Here is a 12,245-nt window from a genome sequence, read left to right as displayed (position 1 = left end):
GGTCACGGGCAGACGGGTCTATCCGCTCAAGGATAGATTACCTGTTTGTGTCCCGAACGCTCTCGGTCAGATCCACCGACGTCAAGCCGGTGTTCTTCTCTGACCACTGCCTCCTGCTGGCCAACTGTCACCTACAGGACGAACAGCGGGCGGGCAAGGGAACGTGGAAACTAAACACTAAGCTGTTGACCCCGGGAAACATCGAAGAGCTCAAGAGGGATTACGCAGGTTGGAGAACCGTGAAGCCCCTCTTTGAGTCTCCAGCGGACTGGTGGGAAACGGTAAAAGGGAACATCAAGAGGTTCTTTATCCTCAAAGGTGTCCAGGAGGCGAGAGAGAGGCGGGGAAAACTGTCCCAGCTCCAGGAAAGTATGCAGAACCTGCTCCTGCTGCAGACGATGGGGGTCGATGTCACGGAGGACCTCAAGGAGGTGAAGGGCCAGCAAGCCTCGCTCTTTGCCTCGGAGGCCTCCAGGATAATCTTCCGGTCCAGGGTCCGCTCGGTGGAGCAGGACGAGACGTGCTCACATTTCTTCTTCCAGAAGGTGCACAAAGAGAGCTCCGTGCTCAGCAGCCTGAAGAAAGAAGATGGCTCGGTAACGTCATCTCAGGCTGACGTCATGAGGATCAGCAAATCCTTCTACGCCAGCCTGTATGACTCAAAGCCAACTGACAGCGCGGCCTCCCAGTCGTTCCTGTCCTCTATCACGGAGGTCCTAGATGACGGAACACGAGAGAGGCTGGACCAGCCGCTATCTCTGGATGAACTGACCAAGGCCCTCGAGTCCTTCAAAAAGAATAAAACTCCCGGAAGCGACGGCTTACCGGTCGAGCTCTATTCCGCTCTGTGGGACCTGATTGGCCAGGACCTGCTGGAGGTGTATGTCAGTATGCTTCGGGCAGGTACCTTGAGTGAATCCATGAGGAAAGGCATCATCACCATCATCTACAAGCGGAAGGGGGAGAGGGAGGAAATTAGAAATTGGAGACCGATCTCACTGTTGAATGCGGATTACAAAATTCTGTCAAAGGTATTCGCCAACCGGGTCAGGTCTGCTCTGGGGTCGGTGATCCACCCTGACCAAACCTGTGCTGTGCCGGACAGGAAGATCTCTGAGAGTCTCGCACTCCTCAGGGATACGATCGCCTACGTGCAGGACAGGGGGGTGGACACCTGCCTGATCAGCCTGGACCAGGAAAAAGCCTTGGACAGGATATCACACCCGTATATGAGAGATGTTCTCTCCAAAATGGGCTTTGGGGAGGGAATCTGCAATTGGATCAGACTGCTCTACACCAACATTGTCAGTGCAGTCTCAATCAATGGGTGGGAATCAGATAGCTTCCCAGTCAGATCTGGAGTCAGACAGGGATGCCCCCTCTCACCCGCCTTGTTTGTGTGCTGCATAGAGCCATTTGCCGAGTCTATCAGGAAGGATGCGAACCTGAGAGAGGTGACTATTCCTGGCAGCGGGGGCCTGCAGGTTAAGGCCTCCCAGTACATGGATGACGTCGCCGTTTTCTGCTCGGATCCGCTGTCCGTGCGCAGACTCATGTGAGTATGTGACCAGTTCAAACAGGCTCGGGGAACAAGGTAAACCGAGGCAAGAGCGAGGCCATGCTCTTCGGGAACTGGGCCGACCAATCCTCGATCCCCTTCACTGTCAGGACTAACCACCTGAAGGTGCTGGGTATTTGGTTCGGGGGGGCTGGGGCGTGCGCCAAATCTTGGGAGGAGCATAATCAGGAAAGTGAGGCAGAAACTAGGCAGATGGGAGCAACGGTCGCTCTCCATCGCGGGAAAAAATCTGGCGATCAGGTGTGAGGCACTGCCATTGCTGTTATACATGGCACAGGTCGGGCCTATTCCCAGAACCTGTGCCGTCGCAGTCACCTGAGCCATCTTCCATTTTATATGGAGGTCAAAGATGGGACTCGATGTATAAAGATCTGGGCAACAGGGGAAAAAGCACACCCAATGTCACCCTCACCCTGATGGCCACCTTTGTGTGTGGCTGCATCAAGCTGTGCGTGGATCCCCGGTACGCAAACACCAAGTGTCACTACGTACTGAGGTTCTACCTGTCCCCGGTGTTGCGAAGGATGGGCCTGGCCTCGCTGCCGCGGAACGCTCCGAGTAGTTGGACCGTTCCGTATCACCTGTCCTTCGTGGAGAAATTTATGAGGAAAAACACCTTTGACCACAAGTCCATCAGGAAGTGGTCAGCACGTAGTGTCCTTGAGACCATTCGGGAAAAGGAGAGGGCGGATCCTGTCGAGCGGTTCCCTGAGCAGACTGTCAAAGCCATTTGGCAGAATGCCTCATCGCCAGAACTTTCCAACAAGCACCAAGACATGGCTTGGCTGGTGGTGAGAAGGGCTCTGCCTGTGAGATCCTTCATGCATGCCCGGACTCTGCCGCACCACACGCTGCCCTCGAAGTGGCTGCGGGGGGGACGAGACTGTCACACACCTCCTTCTGGAATGTGCCTATGCAGATGAAGTCTGGAGAGGAATGCAGTGGTGCTTGTCGAGGTTCGTCCCGAGCAGCGCCGTGACGCGGGACTCCGTGCTCCAAGGCCTGTTCCCCGGGACTCACACCGAGACGAACATTAACTGCGTCTGGAGGATCATCAACTCAGTGAAGGACGCTCTCTGGGCGGTCCGAAACCTGTTGATCTTCCAGCTGAAGGAGTTGACCCCGACTGAGTGTTGCAGACTGGCACATTCCAAGGTCCAAGACTACGTGTTGAGGGACGCGCTGAAGCTTGGGGCAGCTGCCGCCAAGGCGCGGTGGGGAAAGACCACCGGGTAACATCTGTCTGCCTAAGAAGAACAGGGGGCCCACTCAGTAAGTGGGCTCCGCTAATGCCTCAGCTAAATAGATCGATAATAAACGTCGATTTTTCTGCACCTCGGATGCTGCCTGACCTGATATGTTTTGCAGTACCACTCTAATCTTGACTCTAATCTCCAGCATCTACTGTTCCCACTGTGAGACAATCTAGGCAAGATTGTCTCACAGACAATTCTCCATAGAGTCACAGTCATAGAGATGTACAGCATGGAAACAGACCCTTCGGTCCAACCCGTCCATGCCAACCAGATATCCCAACCCAATCTAATCCCACCTGCCAACACTCGGCCTATATTGCTCCAAATCCTTCCTATTCATATACCCATCCAAATGCCTCTTAAACGTTGCAATTGTACCAGCCTCCACCGCTTCCTCTGGCATTTCATTCCATACACTCACCATCTATGTGAAAAAGTTGCCCCTTCGGTCTCTTTTATATCTTTCCCCTCTCACCATAAACCTGTGCCCGCTAGTTCTGAACTCCCTGACCCCAGGAAAAGGCTTTGCCTATTTACCCTATCCAAGTCCCTCATAATTTTGTAAACCTCTATAAGGTCACCCCTCAGCCTCCGACGCTCCAGGAAAAACAGCCCCAGCCTGTTCAGCCTCTCCCTGTAGCTCAGATCCTCCAACCCTGGCAACATCCTTGTAAGTTTCTTCTGAACCCTTTCAAGTTTCACAACATCTTTCCGATAGGAAGGAGTCCAGAATTGCACACAATATTCCAACAGTGGCCTAACCAATGTCCTGTACAGCCACAACATGACCTCCCAACGCCTGTACTCAATACTCTGACCAATAAAGGAAAGAATACCAAACGCCTTCTTCACGATCCTATCTACCTGCAACTCCACTTTCAAGGAGCTATGAACCTGCACTCCAAGGTCTCTTTTTTCAGCAACACTCCCTAGGACCTTACCATTAAATATATAAGTCTTGCTAAGATTTGCTTTCTCAAAATGCAGCACATCGCACATATCTGAATTAAACACCATCTGCCACTTCTCAGCCCATTTGGCCGGTCTGGTCAAGATCCTGTTGTAATCTGAGGTAATCCTCTTCGCTGTCAATTCTCCAGTCCAGGATGAAAATACATCAAGAGAAAGCTCTGAGAGAGAGCACAACAGGGAAAGAGAAGTACTGCAGTTTCCAAACCCTTCTTTGAGAGCCCAGCAACTGTTAGTGAAAGACTAAAAGTGAAAAGCCTGGCTCTATGGAAGCTTGACCCCACCCATTCAAGCTGCTACTATTGTTCCAGAACAAAAAATCTCCAAGGCCTCACAAGCTGTTTATGGGCTTTGAAGCAGACCAATTGGCACTTCTGATCTCAACATTTCTTCATAAAGAAAAAACCAAGACAAAATACATTTCTTAAAGTCATTATATCATCACAACCTCCAACTGCGTTCTCCTGTGTTTGACCATTTGCCCTATAATCTCCCTGTGCTGTTCAGTGTCAAATTCTGGCATTAACTCTCCTATGAAGCACATATGAATCACACAGTTTTTACAATCATTCAGCTCATAGTGTCTTCAGAGACTCTATGAATGAGCAATTGGCCTAGTGCCTGTAACATTGCTCATTGTTCCTTTTCAGACTCTCACTGCCTTTTGAATGCCTCGATTGAACCTACACCCCACCCCATCCTTTCGTTTCATGTCCTCATCATCACTGCGAGAAGATGTTTCCCCTTGTGTTACTTTTGCTTCTTTTGTCAGTTGCTTTACATCTGTGCCCTCTCAGTGTCAATGCTTTCATGAATGCAAACAGTTCTCTCCCTATCAACACTGTACAATTTATAGTCCAACAGGTTTAATTGGAAGCACTAGCTTTGGGAGCGACGCTCCTTCATCAGGTGGCTGTTGTTCAATCAGGTGTTTCATCCACCTGATGAAGGAGCAGCGCTCCCGAAGCTAGTGCTTCCAATTAAACCTGTCGGACTATAACCTGGTGTTGTGTGATTTTTAACTTTGCCCACCCCAGTCCAGCACCGGCATCTCCAAATCATGATCACTGTACAGGGCTGTCATTTTGAATCCTCTCAATTTTCCTTTCTCTAAGGAAAGCAAAACGTTGAAAATACTGCATTCAATTCTGGTCTCCCTGCTGCAAAAAGGATGTTGTTAAACTTGAAAGGGTTCAGAAAAGATTTACAAGGATGCTGCCAGGGTTGGAGGGTTTGAGCTATAGGGTGAGGCTGAATAGGCTGGGGCTGTTTTCCCTGGAGCATCAGATGCTGAGGGGTGACCTTATCAACGTTTAGATTAGATTAGATTAGATTAGATTACTTACAGCGTGGAAACAGGCCCTTTGGCCCAACAAGTCCACACCGCCCCGCCGAAGCGCACCCACCCACACCCATTCCCCTACATTTACCCTGCAGCTAACACTATGGGCAATTTAGCATAGCCAATTCACCTAACCTGCACATTTTTGGACTGTAGGAGGAAACCGGAGCACCCAGAGGAAACCCCTCAGACGCAGGGAGAATGTGCAAACTCCACACAGTCAGTCGCCTGAGGCGGGAATTGAACCCGGGTTTATAAATCATGAGGCACATGGATAGGGTGAATAGCCAAGGATAGGGAGACCAAAACTAAAGGGCATAAGTTTAGGGTGAGAGAGGGAAAGATTTAAAAAGGACCTGAGGAGTAACTTTTTCACATAGAGGGTATATGGAATGAGCTGCCAGAGGAAATGGTGGTGGCTGATACAATTACAACACATAAAAGGCATCTGGATAGGTACATGAATAGGAAGGATTTAGAGGGATAGGGGCTAAATGTTGGCAAATGGAAGTAATTTAGAATATCTGGTCGGCATGGACAAGTTAGACTGAAGGGTCTGCTTCCATATTGTACAACTCCAAGATTCTATATCTAACTCGATCATCAAAGAATAGCATCCTAACAGTGCCCTTTGGACCAACTGACCCTCCAAAGAGTAACCCACCCCCTACCTTATAATTACCCTTGACTAATGCAACTAACCTACACATCCCTGAACACTACGGGCAATTTAGAATGGCCAGATCACCCTAACCTACATCCTTGGATTGTGGGAGTTAACTGGAATACCCGGAGGAAACCCCTCAGACGCAGGGAGAAGGAGCAAACTTCACACAGACAGTCACCCGAGGTTGGAATTGAATCTGGGTCCCTGGCGCTGTGAGGCAGCAGTGCTAACCACTGAGCCACCGTTCTGACCCAATCCATCCTCAGAATTGAACTTCCTCAGCCCTGGAGCCTCTCCAATGCTTTCACAACCTTCTGAAAGTGCAGCACCCAGAACTGGCTACAAAATTCCAGCTGAGGCTGAACCTATGACTTGTACAAGTTGAACATAATCTCTTTATTCTCTAGTACTCTATGTACCTATTATTAAAGCCCAGGATCCTGTATGCTTTTGTTCATTGCTCTCTCAATGTTTCTGGTTGCCATCAATGATATTATTAGGATGATTTTATAACATTTTTAGAAGCTCTAGAAGGAATGCAGAATCATGTAAATGACTTGGATGTGATTATAGGAGGAATGATTGCAGATGACACCAAAATTGGTGGTGCAGTGGACAGTGAGGAAGGTTATCTCAGAGTACAATGTGACCTTGATCAGATGGGCCAATGGGCTGAGAAGAGGTAGAAGGAATGTAATTTAGATAAATGCGAGGTGTTACATTTTGACAAGACAAACCAGAGCAGTAATTACACAGTTAGTGGTAGGACCCTGGGGAATGTCATCAATCAAAGGGGCCTAGGGGTGCAAGTACATTGTTCCTTGAAAGTGGAGTCGCAGGTAGACAGGGTGGTGAAGAAAGCATTTGGTACGCTTGCCTCCATTGGTCAGAACATTTGAGTATAGGAGTTGGGATGTCATGTTGTGGCTGTACAGGACGTTGGTGAGGTCACTTTTAGAATACAGCGTACAATTTGGGTTGCCTTTTTATAGGAAGCATGTTGTTAAACTTGAGAGGATGAGGAAAAGATTTATAAGCATGTTGCCGGGATTGGAGGGTTTGAGTTATAGAGAGAGACTGAAAAGGCTGGGGCTTTTCCCTGGAGTGTTGGAGGCTGAGGGGCAACTTTATAGAGGTTTATGTAATCATGAGAGGCATGGATAGGATAAATAGATAAGGTCTATTTACCAGGGCAGAAGAGTCCAAAACCGAGGGCATAGGTTTAAGGTGAGAGGGGAAAGATTTAAAAGGGACCCAAGGGGTGACCTTTTCACGCAGAGGGTGGTGTGTGTATAGATTGAGCTGCCAGAGGAAGTGGTGGAGGCTGGTACAATTACAACATTTAAAAGGCATCTGAATGAGTATATGAATAGGAAGGGTTTAGAGGGATATGGGCCAAATGCTGGCAAATGGGACAAAATTGGGTTAGGATATCTGGTCTGCATGGACGAGTTGGACCAAAGGGTCTGGCGCTATGGCTCTACATCAAAGAAAAACCCCAATTTGGAGTTGTTGATGGGGATTAAGTGAAAGATGATATAGATCTTGAGGCCATAGGAAGCCAAGTCCTTACTCCGTCCCATGCCATTACAACAAACCCACCTTAAGGTTAGTCTTTGCCTCAAAGGAAAGTAAGCATTTTATTATGAGTTAAATAATGTTGAACAGTATTATTTCACAAAAACCTTCTTAGGTGCTGTTCATATCCACTATATTGACAATTGGGGAGGTAGGATTTGAAATATTTACAGAGAAACCAACATTTCCATAATATATATTCAGACTGGGATCACATGGATCTTCCTCTCTCAGTCTTAAGACCAAGGAGCAGGAGTAAGCCGTCTGGCCCATTGAGCCTATTCTGCCTTTCAATAAGATCATGGCTGATCTTTGTTGTGGACTCAGCTTCACTTCCCCGCCCTCTCACCCTAACCCTTAATTCCTTTACTGTTCAAAAATCCATCTTTGACATAAAAACTTTCAACGAGGAAACCTCAACTGTTTCACTGGGCAGGGAATTCCACAGATTCACAACCCTTTGGGTGAACAAGTTCCTCCTCAACTCAGGCCTAAATCTGCTCCCTCCCTTATGTTGAGGCTGTGCCCCCTCATTCTAGTTTCATCTGCCAGTGGAAGCAACCTCCTTGCTTCTATCTTATCTGTTCCCTTCATAATTTTATATGTTTCTGTAAGATCCCCCCTCATTATTCTAAATTCCAATGAGTATTGTCCCGCTCTACTCAATCTCTCCTCAAAGCCAACCCGCTCAACGCCGGAATCAACCTAGTGAACCTCCTCTGCACTCCCTCCAGTGCCAGTACATCCTTTCCCACGTAAGGGGACAAAAACTGTACACAGTACTGGATGGGAAAAGTGAGTACTGCAGATGCTGGAGATCAGAGCCAAGAGTGTGGTGCTGGAAAAGCACAGCAGGTCAGGCAGCATCCGAGGAGCAGGAGAATCGACGTTTCGGGCGTAATCTCATTCCTGATGACCAAAACATCAATTCCCCTGCTCCTCGGATGCTGCCTAACAGGCTGTGCTTTTCCAGCACCATACTCTCAACTCTGATCTCCAGCATCTGCAGTGCTCCATTTCCCTGTCCAGTACTGTGTACAGTTTTGGTACTGGACAGGAATAGCACTGCAACAGTTCAGAGAAGAGCCTTCGAGCATTCTTGCCATCCCTTCATTGCAAACCTGTAGAGAGAAAGAAGGTGCATCAACGAAGTTGTAAAATTACATGATCACGTAACACTTCCAGAAAACAGATAAAAAGTTTGCAATCTTTTGAATCAGAATTTGCCTGAGAATTCATAATCCAAACCGAACAACCCCCATTCTCAGGATGAAAATGAGTCAAGAGACCATTCATAATAGCATCAATAATGCAGCGTTTTCAAGTCAAAATCTTTATATTTTATACATAGCTGTTTGCTGTTAGTTTTGGAACTAGGTTTCTATTGTTCTATCCCCAGCGCAACACTAACCAATAATCCCTTTCCTCTGACTGAAAATGTAAAACCTTTTCTGGGAAAGTGACTTGCCAGCCTGAGGATAAATACCAGTCCCACTTCAATTACGATTATTTTAACACCTAATTTGAGGCTGAATTACTCGCATAGACTTGAAAGTGCAGTTCTTTCAGAATTATTCCGTTTTTTCTAATCTCTACTTAGATATGACTAATATACTCAATATCAATGTTATATTTGCATGTGGTTTTATAAATTCATACTGCATGCAAATAAACTTGCAATTGTGATCAGAATGAAACCCCTAACACAATACAATTAAGGCAACAGTCAATGAATTACAGGGGTGTGAAAATTAATCCTAATAAAAGAAACTACTGGCGTAAAAACATGGGCTTTGTTCCCTTCCATTTCAATGTCCCTTATTAAATCCAGGATGAACATCCCTTTTTTGGGGTTTATGATTGTCATGCATGCTGAATTCTACAGGAATGTTTTTAAAAGAGCTTTTTTGTAAATTAAGATCAGTCAGGATGTTCTGAAAAGGTTGGGGGCGGTGGTGAAAGGGGGATGGTGAATTCCTGACAAACACCTGAGTTCAGAGAATTACCCATGTGATGGGGAGAAACGAAAACAGAAACTCACCAAAGGTACAAGTGGCAGACTTGACACCATTCACTGCTGCACCGAATAAAAGACGACAGCTGCCGCAGAAAAAGAACCTACTGCTGTGGCAAAACAAGAACTGCTTTGTGCTCATTGGAAACAAGATACTTTGAAAAGCTTAGGTTCTGATTAAAAGAAAAGTAACAGAGAAGAAGAGGCTGTCGAAGATTTAAAGAATGTGAAGGCATTGACACATGAGATGCAGGTGGAGTGGAATAATTGGCAACAGACATAGAAATTTTGATTTGCTGTGAGGGAGAGATATGAACTTCTGCGGGAGAGCAGGGAGTGACTTTGGGACAGTTCCTTTAATGATGCACACAGAGTCATGGCGTGGACAGCACGGAGACAGACCCTTCGGTCCAATTTTATCCGTGCCGACCAGATATTGTAAACTGATCTAGTTTCATTTGCCGGCATTTGGCCCATATCCCTCTAAACACTTCTTATTCATATACCCAAGCAAATGTTACTATTGTACCCACCTCAACCATTTCCTCTGGTAGATTATTCCATACGCTCACCACCCTCTGCGTGAAAAAGTTGCCCTTAAGGTCCCTTTAAATCTTTCCCCTCTCACCTTAAATCTATGTTTTGGACTCCTCTACCCCAGGGAAAAGACCTTTGCTGTTCAACCTATCCATGCCCCTCGTGATTTTATAAATCTCTATAAAGTCACTCCTCAACCTCTGACATTCCAGGGAAAACAGCCCCAGCCTGTTCAGCCTCTCCCTATAGTTCAAACCCTCCAACCCTGGCAACATCCTTGTAAGTCTTTTTTAAACCTTTTCAAGTTTCACAACATCTTTCCCATATCAAGGAGAGCAGACTAAAATGCAGTATTCCAAAAGTAGCCTGACAAATGTCCTGGATTAGTGGTGCTGGAAGAGCACAGCAGTTCAGGCAGCATCCAAGTAGCTTCGAACTCGACGTTTTGGGCAAAAGCCCTTCATCAGGAATAAAGGCAGTGAGCCTGAAGCGTGGAGAGATAAGCTAGAGGAGGGTGGGGGTGGGGAGAAAGTAGCATAGAGTACAATGGGTGAGTGTGGGAGGGGATGAAGGTGATAGTTCAAGGAGGAGAGGGTGTCCTGTACAGTTCCCAACATTACTTCCCAACTCCTATACTCAATGCACTGATGAATAAAGGCAAGCATACCAAATGCCTTTTCAGGACCCTATCTTTCTTAATTCTGACAAATTATAACAAAGTAGGCAAAAGATTCTGTATATTTTGGTTGTGTTAGTTACTTAATGCAAAAGTACCTTTTATTTAGTTTGTTATACTAATTGCCTGTTGGTCTATTTTATCTATGTTGATTTTTATTTGATTGTGACAATTCAAGTAATAAAAAATAAAGACTTGCTCTTCAATCCTTGCAATTATTTATTGGAAAATACTTCTGCTTTTTAAAAATTATTGGTCACAGAATGGGTGGGAGCATATTAGGGATTTGTGTGGAATTGAACCAACAAACTACAAAGCACATACATTGAGGTTTTAAAGTCTTTAAACACAGCAAGACCTTCAATTAAAAGGTCAACATGTTTATTTTCAGTCCTCAAGCATTTGTGGAAAGAGAAAGCCTGCCTATTTAGTGCCTTGCAATAACCAGAAAATAATAACTTTTCGCAGTGGTTCAGTGGTTAGCACTGCTGCCTCACAGCACCAGGGACCCGGATTCAAATCCAGCCTCGGGCGAGTGCCAGTGTGGAGATTGCACATTCTCTCCGTGTCTGCATTGAGTCTGCTCTGGGTGCTCTGGTTTCCTTCCACAGTCCAAAGATGTGAAGGTTAGGTGATATGCCTATAGGACTCAGGGATGTGTAGGTTAGGTGCACTAGTCAGGAGTAAATGCAGGGGAATGAGCCTTGAGTGGGTTACCGTACGAGGGACGGGGTGGACCTGTTGGGCTGAAGGGCCTGTTCCCACACTGTAGGCATTCTATGGATAACTCAAAGTCTGTGACAGAGAAATGAAGCATTAGCGTGAAAGTAGGAGCTAAAAAAACAAGATGGCCGAAGAATTGGTTTAGTCATTAAATGCTGAAGACAAGATGATCCTGATAGCACTCAAATTATGTTCGCTAGAATGTATTGGCAATTTCTATTTGAGTCAGAAATCTAAATTTTGAAACGTGAGGAAGTGAAAGAGAAAATAATATGGAACTTTAAGTGGAGCTCTGTTGAGCAAGTGGAAAGTTAAACCTTAAATTTCAAATTGAAAGTTGGAACTGCTTGGAGTGTGTAACAAGGGCACAAACCTGAGGAGGGCTTAGATGTACCAGAAATGGGAATGAGGTAACATGCTCTTGGGGCTGTGGAGGAAGGGAGTAGGCTATCTGGTGATCAGTCACCCCAGATGGGACTTGAACCCACAATCCCTGGCTTAGGAGGCCAGTGCCTTATCCATTAGGCCACTGGGGCTGCACAAGCTCTGGCTGGAGGGCTTTTGCCTGAAACATTGATTTTCCTACTCGTCGAATGCTGCCTGACCTGCTGTGCTTTCCCAGCACCACTCTAATCTAGACTCTGATCTCCAACATCTGCAGTCCTCACTTATACCTATCTGGTGATCAGGCGGAATCTGGTGTTGACAGTATCAACCATGCGCTGCAGTCCTTGCCACCTTTCACCGTCCTTCATAAGCTTAATGCAACTGGGAAGTGGCCGTGAGAATGCCTAGGGTGGGAAGAGTCAGTGCCATGTGGATGGGTGAAAGGGGTTCAGGTTTGGGTGGCACCATGGTTACTATGGTTGCCTCACATCACCAGCAACCTGTGTTCAATTCCAGC

At 46.5% G+C, this 12,245-nt stretch overlaps 1 non-coding gene across 1 annotated transcript; it reads right to left on the bottom strand.

The window, feature by feature from the left end:
* Nucleotides 1-11,804: 11,804 nt before the first annotated feature.
* Nucleotides 11,805-11,877, bottom strand: trnar-ccu (transfer RNA arginine (anticodon CCU)). Its single transcript has one exon. It is a non-coding gene; the product is annotated as a tRNA-Arg (tRNA).
* Nucleotides 11,878-12,245: the final 368 nt, after the last annotated feature.

This window comes from Chiloscyllium punctatum, chromosome 18 (assembly GCF_047496795.1).
Source record: "Chiloscyllium punctatum isolate Juve2018m chromosome 18, sChiPun1.3, whole genome shotgun sequence".
Lineage (NCBI taxonomy): Eukaryota > Metazoa > Chordata > Chondrichthyes > Orectolobiformes > Hemiscylliidae > Chiloscyllium > Chiloscyllium punctatum.
This window is presented reverse-complemented; position numbering and strand designations above follow the sequence as displayed.